The sequence below is a fragment of the Corapipo altera genome, unplaced genomic scaffold, assembly GCF_003945725.1.
Source record: "Corapipo altera isolate COAL_440 unplaced genomic scaffold, ASM394572v1 75, whole genome shotgun sequence".
NCBI classification, from domain to species: Eukaryota; Metazoa; Chordata; class Aves; order Passeriformes; family Pipridae; genus Corapipo; species Corapipo altera.
This window is the reverse complement of record NW_020884887.1, coordinates 584,798-593,647: the sequence shown is the minus strand read 5'-3', so window position 1 is coordinate 593,647 and position 8,850 is coordinate 584,798. Positions and strand designations below refer to the sequence as shown.

The 8,850-nt window shown below is 50.2% G+C and overlaps 1 long non-coding RNA gene across 1 annotated transcript in view; it reads left to right on the top strand.

Moving 5' to 3' along the window:
- Positions 1–5,483: 5,483 nt before the first annotated feature.
- The window catches only part of LOC113947341, an 11,781-nt gene continuing 8,414 nt past the window's right edge, over positions 5,484–8,850 (top strand). The window contains exon 1 of the long non-coding RNA XR_003527679.1: positions 5,484–8,539. This is a non-coding gene — a long non-coding RNA (uncharacterized LOC113947341). The remainder of the gene's footprint in view (positions 8,540–8,850) is intronic.

The following is an 8,850-nucleotide window of genomic DNA, read 5'->3' as shown; positions in this document are numbered from 1 at the left end:
GTTTTGAGGGCTTCAGTGCATGTGATGGTTACTCAGAGAGACAAACACCATAACCATGAACAGCCCTGCTTCATCCTCCTCTCCCTGAGCTGTTATTACTGCCATCATATGGTCTGGAATATCCCTTTGGTAAGCTGGGATCAGCTGTCCTGTCTCTGTCCCCTCCCAGTCTCATGCCTGGGGATAGAATGGGAAACAGAGAAATCCTCAATACAATGGGAACAGTGCTCAGCACTAACCAGAACACCGGTGTGTTATCAACACTGTTTTAGTCACCAGTCCAAAACACAGCACCATATGGGCAGCTGTGAGGAAAATTAACTTCATTCCAGCCAGACCCATTACACCCCAAAAGCTTTAGCCCACAAAGCCATTCTGTGCCTGGGGCATCACCTTCTGTCTGCCATGGATGAAAGACTCACAGGGCTCTAAAATGCCACATACACAATCAGGCCCATCAAGATCATCTTCCCCTGAAAACCCTCTGTTGATCTGTAGGGACAGACAGCCTGAGGCTGGAGGGAAGAGGGAGTGGCCAGAATGTAGGAGTGTAGGAGATCAGGAGACCTCCATTTCACTTTGGTGTCCCAAAGAACAGTGGGAGTCACTTCCCCGTGCCTCGTTTTCCCAGTTGCCCGAGCAGAAGCCAGCAGCAGGGGTTGGTGGTGTTGCAGGGACATCAGGGAGGGAAATGGGTGGTGTAAAATCACTTGGTGCTGGTTCTGTTGTGCAGATATTGTGTCATCCTCCCTCTGCCCTTGTTTATCTTCGAGCTGCCTCTTCCACAAGACGTCCCCTCCACCTGGATACGGACTGATTTGGTCCAAGACTCGCGGAAGTTTCCCCGCAGATCTGTGCCACAAGATGTGATGTGAACCTGCACAACATATGGTTCAGATCTCCTTATTTCGTATAAAATGGGACTTATCTCTGTAATCCTGAACTAAACAGAAAGAGATACAAGCAGAGCCAGAAGGGAGCATCACTGCCACTCTCCTGCCAGTTTTCTGGGTCGGCACTGACTTACACACATCTCTGCACAAGCGTTCAGCAGTCAGCCAGCCTCACCCACCAAAACGCATTTCCAAGCATCCAGATGGGGACTGAGTCAGGTTTCAGCTGAACCACTTCCAGGTGGTGTACCAGGTAGCCCTAGGCAGGCCTTGTCTTGTGCTACAGCTCCTGTGTTCAGTTATACTGTCATGCAGGTCTGCACCAAGCAGCGTCCTGCTCAGCTTCAGGGTCCTGAACAAGCTCTGGACTTGAGTCACCAGTGGCACTATGGACCTTGTGCTGGCACAGGTGGGCAACAAGTCCCACTGTGCCCAGTCAGTAGCCTGGAATATAGCTTTGGAGCACGAACTTGCCCTGAAGGGCTTCTCAGTGTGGGTGACAGGCATGTATCCAGGCAGGCAGGAGGAACTGTCCTCTGGCTGTCCTGTCCTCTGGCTACCTGTACCTCTTCTTAAGCCTCAGCCTTTCTGAGTTTGACCTGTGCTTTCATACTCTTCTTTATCCGTTACTCAGCTGTAGTTATTCAGCTTGTTTTTAACTTCCTGACTTTCAGAGCAGTGAATAGCTCACGATTCAGCTGCTTTGGTTATTTGCTGTGTTTCCTTGCTTTCCTTTGTACCTCTATCCTTAAGATCATTTCTGTAAGGAAGTGTCAGCAGCCTCGTCTCTGTCTCCCTTAACCCCCTGGGACCTCACCTCCTGGTTCTCCAAGGCCATAGGAGATGGCTCCCAAGCCCATTGCCTTTCTCTTGCCACTCTCCTGCCACTCGGAGCTGTGAACTCTCACAGCTGCTCTCACCCAAGGTGCCTCCCACTTTCAGTTTGCAAGGATCCCACATCCAATGCATGCAGCCTGGAGCTAACAGATGTTTTTCCATCCCATCAGCTCAGTAAGAAATTGAGATTCCAATTTTTTTTCCATCGCTGGTACCACCCGTACCAAAGGTTCTCTGGGATAAAAGCCGGCTTCACTGAACACCTGCTCAGCCCTTTTCTGCCCTACAGTCCTTCTGTAAAGGTCTAGCTATGCCATTTTCCTGCAGATGCTCTCTTAGGATGCAGAGTTGAAAATAAGTAACCTCTACAATCTTAGGTATCACGTATTTGTCTGATTGCAGGACTCCCTGATCTTTCTCCAGGTCTCTTGGAGATGTTTCCAACTGAAAATGACCGCTGCCTGACCATGCTTCCCCACAGTTTACCCAAGAGCTGGTCTTCCTCTCTATACCTTGGCTCAGACAGCTGGAAAGAACAGTCACGCTCACAACAAACCACAGTTATTTTCCCAGAGGGGAGCTCTGAGTTCCGTGGAGAGACCAATCCGTGGTGATTACCCCTTACTGGCCATATTAGAAAAAGCAAAGCACAGTAGAGAGTCTTTCCAAGCGGCACGTCTGCACAAAGGAAGGACCAGGCTTTGTGCAGTTCCAGGGGAGAAAGACCTTTCTCTTCCTCTGCAACACTGTGAGACCTGTTTTGCTGTGGAGCAAAACCTGCCTTTGTGGCCCATGTGCACCAGTGACCCAGACAGGGCCAGTCCTTCCCAGAGTGTCCCAGCCCACGTTCTCAGTGGATGGGAAGTGAGGGTTTCTAGTCCTCACTTCCCACCCCTGCCACCATTCCTTCATTTTCCAGAGGAAAAAGGACGGGTGTAAAACGGAAAGTTGCCAGCCACTTTTCTGTTCCCATCAGCGCTTGGCTGCTCCGTGGCCTGTGCCAGGTCCTGCACGTGTGTTAAGGGTAGGATGCCCTTTCTGATGATTCCCCAGAAAACATGTCCTGCTTGCTCCCTCCTCTGTAGCCAGCCCAGCTCTGCAGAGCTGTGAGTCACGCCAGGCAGCAAGATTTTATTCCTGTCATTACCACATCAGTTCAGGCTGATGCACAAGGGAGCTGGTGGGTTGAGTAAGAAGGTGCCATTTTTACGCTGTGTCTCTCCAGGCAGGAGCGGGGCTTTTCTCACAGTATTTTTTTTTTTTTTATGGCATCTCAGCAGATAAAACTCTGAGCACAGAGGGTCAGGACATGCTGCATATCAGTGAGGGGGATGTACAGTAGTTGCTGGATTCTCTTATCTCCTGCTATCCCCTGTGGAAACCTGGACCTCAGAGCTGACATGTCTTGCTGCTGAGGCCTCCAGAAAGACACACAGAGTCAGCCTGGAGCAGGAGGAGTCCTTGAACTGTCAGTAGAGGAGATGGGACACCACAAAGGGACTGTTGGATAGAAGGTGGATTTGGAAAGCTGTGCATGACCACTGGCCTTTGATAAGACACAACCAGAGTTCCCAAAGAAGCTGGGAGAAGTAACTATCCCCCATCTGCTCATCCAGATCTACCCACCCTCCTGCAGACGGTGTCACAGTCAGAGAGGGATCCCACCTCCGTGTTTCCCAACAGCTGGGGAGCCTTGTTCTCCTGCCCCCACCATGTGAAGCTCTCTTCTGACTTTAGAAAACCAAAAGTCTGTTGTCTAAGTGACTCATATGATCTCTCCCTTGACAAGGAAGGGAGACCTCTCACCTCAGAGACCAGCTTGTCCCAGCAGAAGACACTGGTGGCTGGACTGTAAAGAGAGCTCAGATGTCAAGTTGAGAGTTAGAGAAGGAGCTATGGGGTGTGAGAAGCTGATTGGGATAGCTCATGGCTTTGTGGTGCATGGGGCAGACTAATCCCCCTTTGCCCCACGCTGTTTCTCTCGCTGACCCAGTTGTTTGGCCATACTTCACTCAAGAGGGAAGGGGCAGAGAGTATCTGTTGCGCAAATTCAATATCTTAAGGCTTCTTGAAGGGTTTCTGCTCTTGACATCCAGAACCACTCCAATGTCCTTTGTTTCCATGCCAAGTTTGGTGTGAGTTGGAGACCAGCCCATTTTCTGGGCCCAGTGTGAGAGATTCTCACACATTTTCAAGTTGACTGAGATCATGCCTAAATCTGTGTAAACCAATTGTGATCTATGTCTATAATTTCTACATTTTCCATTTTGCACACACAAGGTCTCTACAGGAGCTGAAATCTAAGAGAGGGCCCAGGTAAGGAGACAAAGGAAAATGATTTGTTACTGAACAAGCTTTGTTACTGAACAAAAGGGAAACCAATGGCTTCTCCATCCACATCCATCACAGACACAAGGAAATGTTGATGGGAAGGGATGTCTGAAGATTTCTGGTCCAATCTGCTCAGAGTTGGACCATGGCCAGTGTTAATGGTTTGGCCTAACAGCTTCTTGAAAGCACCAATTCTCTGGTGACCTGTCAGGGCAAAGAAACACCCACATGGAGAAGACATTTTATAACCAGAAGGACTCAAGTACGACTTGTGGCCGTGGTTCTTTGTTTTACTTGTCACTGACTGATCAGCTTCTCACCTCCACAGGACTACACCACACAGGGATGGTGTTGGCAAAGATGTCAGGCTGGGTGTGTCCCCATCACTGTGTCCACAGGAGAAAGGTTTCAGTGGGGTCTTTGGAAAACTATCAGAAAAAAGATCTGCACTGACAGCCTCAGCACCCAGGAGTCATGCCCTGACTGCAGAAATCAGATATGCTCCAAACATTGAACAGGAGAGGCTCCAATACTGAACAGCAGAGGCTCCAACAGGCAGTGTTAAGCAGATTGTTCCTGGCAGGACCTGACAGCGTGGCAGTGCCACTTGAGTCCTGTCCAGTTTGTCTCTATCTGGGAAGGAATTGTCAAAACCAAGTGCAGCTGCTAAGCAAGATATCCAAGTTACCTGGAGCTGGAGGAAGTTTTGATGATGCTGGGACTGAAGTCAGGAGGTTTTGCAACTGGCACTAACCCAAACATTACAAGAGGCATTGGGGGATACAGTTAATTGGTTTTTATTATTTAGGGATTAAAATACTCCACTTCCTGGGGCTGGAAATGGCAGAAGTCCTTTCTTCAGACCACGGAGGAGAGAAGAGAGAGGAGAGGAACTGACTCTCTGGGGCCAGACCTGCATGTACAGACCAAAGAAGTGGCTCCAGACATGTCCCCTTTGCCTATTGCACCACACATCAACATTCCCCCTCCTGCTGGGCCTCCCGGCCCATGGCAAGAGCTGGCAAGAAGCTGCTTTGTGCTGGATAATTGAAGCCATGTGCTAGTAGTTATTATTTGGAGCTGGGGAGACTGAGAAAACGCACAAGCTTTCTTACCTATTGGCAGGAACAAAATCATCTCTGTCCAGAGGCACTGGGTTGAACTGGGGGTATCTGAGTGATCATAAAATCATGGAATCCCAGAATGGTTGGGGTTGGAAGGGACATTAAAGATCATCTTGTTCCAACCCCCTGCCATGGGCAGGAACACCTTCCTCTATCCCAGGTTGCTCCAAGCCCCATCCAACCAGCCTCGGACACTTCCAGAGACGGGGCAGCCACAGCTTCTCTTGGCAACCTGTGTCAGGGCCTCCCCACCCTCACAGGGAAGGATTTCTTCCTAATATCCCATCTAACCCTGCCCTCTGTCAGTTTGAAGACATTCCCCCTTGTCCTAACACTAATGTCCACAAGGTGTTTAGCAGCTTCTTCAAATTAGCTTCCCTGAGTTGAAAAATGGTTGGAATGGTTGCCTGAGAACACATTCAGGGTCTCCCTGGAAGTTCACAAACCCCCTAATTTTTGTTTGCTAACACATTGTCTATTTTTACTGAAACCTTCTTCAAAACTGTTCAAAATTTGTCTTAGGCCAAAAGCATTCTGTTTAAATACGGTTTCTGAAAAAAAGGGAATGCTCATAATTCTGCAGAAAATGGCAAATGTCAGTTTGAATTCATGCCAACTCCACTTATTTATTAAAAAACGACAATATTTCCATTTAAGTAAGTTCCTGTCAAATATTTTGACCAGCTCCCCTAAGCATGGCTTTAACTGTGATCCCCGTATCCCACTGCAGCCCATCAAATGAACAGAGGTGAGGATGTTGAACAGAAACTGCCTGTGAGTGAAATCAAGGGCAGACAAGGAATTCCCTACCCCCATGATAGAAACCCACCCATTGCCAAGGAAAGCTCATTGCTCAGACTTCGAACACTACAGCTTGTGCTTAATTTGGATACCACAGTTCTCCTGCTAGGAGGAAAAAGTGCCAGTCTTACTCCAGGCAAAAAAAAAAAAAATAAAATTGGGGGCTCAGCAGAGCTGCCAGGCCCCGTCTCTCCCCAGGAGCAATGCCATGGTCTGCAGCAGTGATGGCTGCAGCAGCAGGGATGGGATCCGGCTGAGACCCAGCCGGCTCACACGGATGATGGAGAGTTGGAGATGGGTGGGGGGAGGCATTTTTTCACACACTGGGGAGCCAATCTGGCTTTGTTTCACCTTAAAAGAGATATTTCCCCAGAGCACAGCCCAGTGTGATTAACCCACAGGGTCTCAGTGGTGGTGGACGGGATGACAAGAGGTGACGGCTGCAGGTGGAATCTTCAGACCAGATTTCAGGAAAAGCCTTCCCTTGGGTGGGTGGTGAAGCCCTGGGTTGGGTCACAGAGGTGTGAGATTTTCCAGAGTTGGCCAAACAAAGCCACATCTGACTGACAACAGTCCTGATCCAAGCAGCAGGATGGACCCGAGACCTCCCAGGAGACCTTCTCTGTTCCTGGTTTTGTTTCATGTCCCAGTCTGGCTGACTGTGCCGTGTTCTCTGAGATCAGGGGTAGCATCCTCTGCTAAGGGCTGCTGTGGGCAGGCAGACCTTGGAAAAACACTGAGCCATTTCTGTGCAAGGATTTTTTTGGGGGGACTGGCATGAGCAAACACAGGCAGGTTAAATTTTGGAGGCATTTGGAGCCTACAGCCTCTGTCCTCGTAAAGCTCTGGAGAAATACCTTTCTTCACAGGTGACCTGAGGCTGCCACAGCTGGATGGGCTGTAGATGAACCTTCTTGACCTCAGGCCAGATCAGGGCCAAGGAGTGAAGGTGGATCCCTCTTGAACCTCATCCCCAACCCCTCTGGGACCTCAGCCCCCACCCAGGCTCCCAGACTGGCTGCTTTGGTTGTGCTCTGCCTTCAAACAAGGACAAATGAGGCGGAATTCAGAGAAGAGCAACAGGAATGATTATGGGGGTGGAGGTAATGGCTGAGGAGGAAAGATTTTGAAATTTAAAGATGGATAGCCAGGCTACAAGCCTACATACAGAGACATTATCATCAGTCATTAAGCAACACAACACTTCAGAGCCAGGGTAGGCTTATGATTCAAGACAGTCCAGTCTCCAAAGTGCTGTAGCCCAGAGGAGCAGCACAAGGCTGGGTGGAAGGAACCCGTTCATGCTTGTGAGTATGAGCATTTATTTTTATTTTTTCCCCTCAATACAACATCTCACAGTATAAAGTGAAATTCTGTTTGGCATTAGGCAGTACCACTGGAGCACCAGGGAAGGGGAACCTCAGGCTTAGCATCGGGACTCGATGATCTTGGAGATCTTTTCCAACCTTAGTGACTTCATGATTCGATGATTCCATGATTCTATGATTCGATGATTTGATGATTCTATGATTCTATGATTCTATGATTCCATGGTCAGGGACACTATCTAGGAGCTGGAATTTTCTTGGTGTGGCACTGATCAGCCAGAGAAAGATCCAGAGCCCTGTTGTTCAGAGGTTAGACTGGACAAAGCACCAGGCAGTGTCCAACAGTGAGTAATCCACCGGTGGCTGGCAGATGGACAGAGCAATCAGAGGAAGGCTTTCCCAGGGCGGATTTGCAGGAGAGGGGCCAGATTTGCCTCTGGTTTAATCCTCAGCATCCCAGCCTCCATGCAAAAGGTGACGTGCTGAGTCCTCCTCACACCTTCACGGGGTTTGGATCGCAGTGTGTTCCCACAAAGTTTGCAAACCACAAACGTCACGTGGCGAGACGGGGAGGGAGAGAGTGAGTGGAGAAAGGGGAGCAATTAATATGCAGCTGGTGCACGGGCTGGAGTGAAAGAGCCGCCGATGACCACCCGGAGCTGACGCTTAGAAACGTACAATAAAAGCTGAACGGATGGCTGAATGCGAGACCCAGCAAACCAAAACAGATGCAATAAGCTGGGGCCAGTGGAACCAGCAGCCAACAATGACAGCAGAGCCCACGGGCTGGGGGGCACGTGGTTGGCACAGAGAAAGGAGGAGGCCAGAAAGAAGCGCAGATGAGCTCTGCCGAGGGAATCAAAAGCCTGCTGTTCCCAGAGCCAGAACAAACGGTGAGTGTGCTCCTGCCACACATGGCACCGACAGCGGGAGCGGCGTGGTCCTCGTGTCCCTGCAGGAGCCAGCCGGAGGCAGGCTGCTTCCAGACTCATCCTCCCTCCTGCCTTCCTCCAGGGGGGGCTGCCCTCAGCACACACTGCTGCAGGGAGCTCAGGGATCTGCTCTTCCAAAGCCATCCTGCAGCCAAAACTCCCCTGCCTTCCACCATCCGAGCCCTTCCCATCACAGGGCAGGGAGAGCATCCTTTCCTCACCCCGCATGGTTTGGTCATGGGGGAAAGGGATGCACCAGCTTGGGGCTCACACATTGGATTTGCTGTGAGAAGGTTTGGGAAGGTTTGGGAAGGTTTGGGAAGGGAAGGTTTGGGAAGGGAAGGTTTGGGAAGGGAAGGTTTGGGAAGGTTTGGGAAGGTCTGGGAAGGTTTGGGAAGGTTTGGGAAGGTCTGGGAAGGTTTGGGAAGGTTTGGGAAGGGAAGGTTTGGGAAGGTTTGGGAAGGTTTGGGAAGGTTTGGGAAGGGAAGGTTTGGGAAGGGAAGGTTTGGGAAGGGAAGGTTTGGGAAGGGAAGGTTTGGGAAGGGAAGGTTTGGGAAGGTTTGGGAAGGTTTGGGAAGGGAAGGTTTGGGAAGGGAAGGGAAGG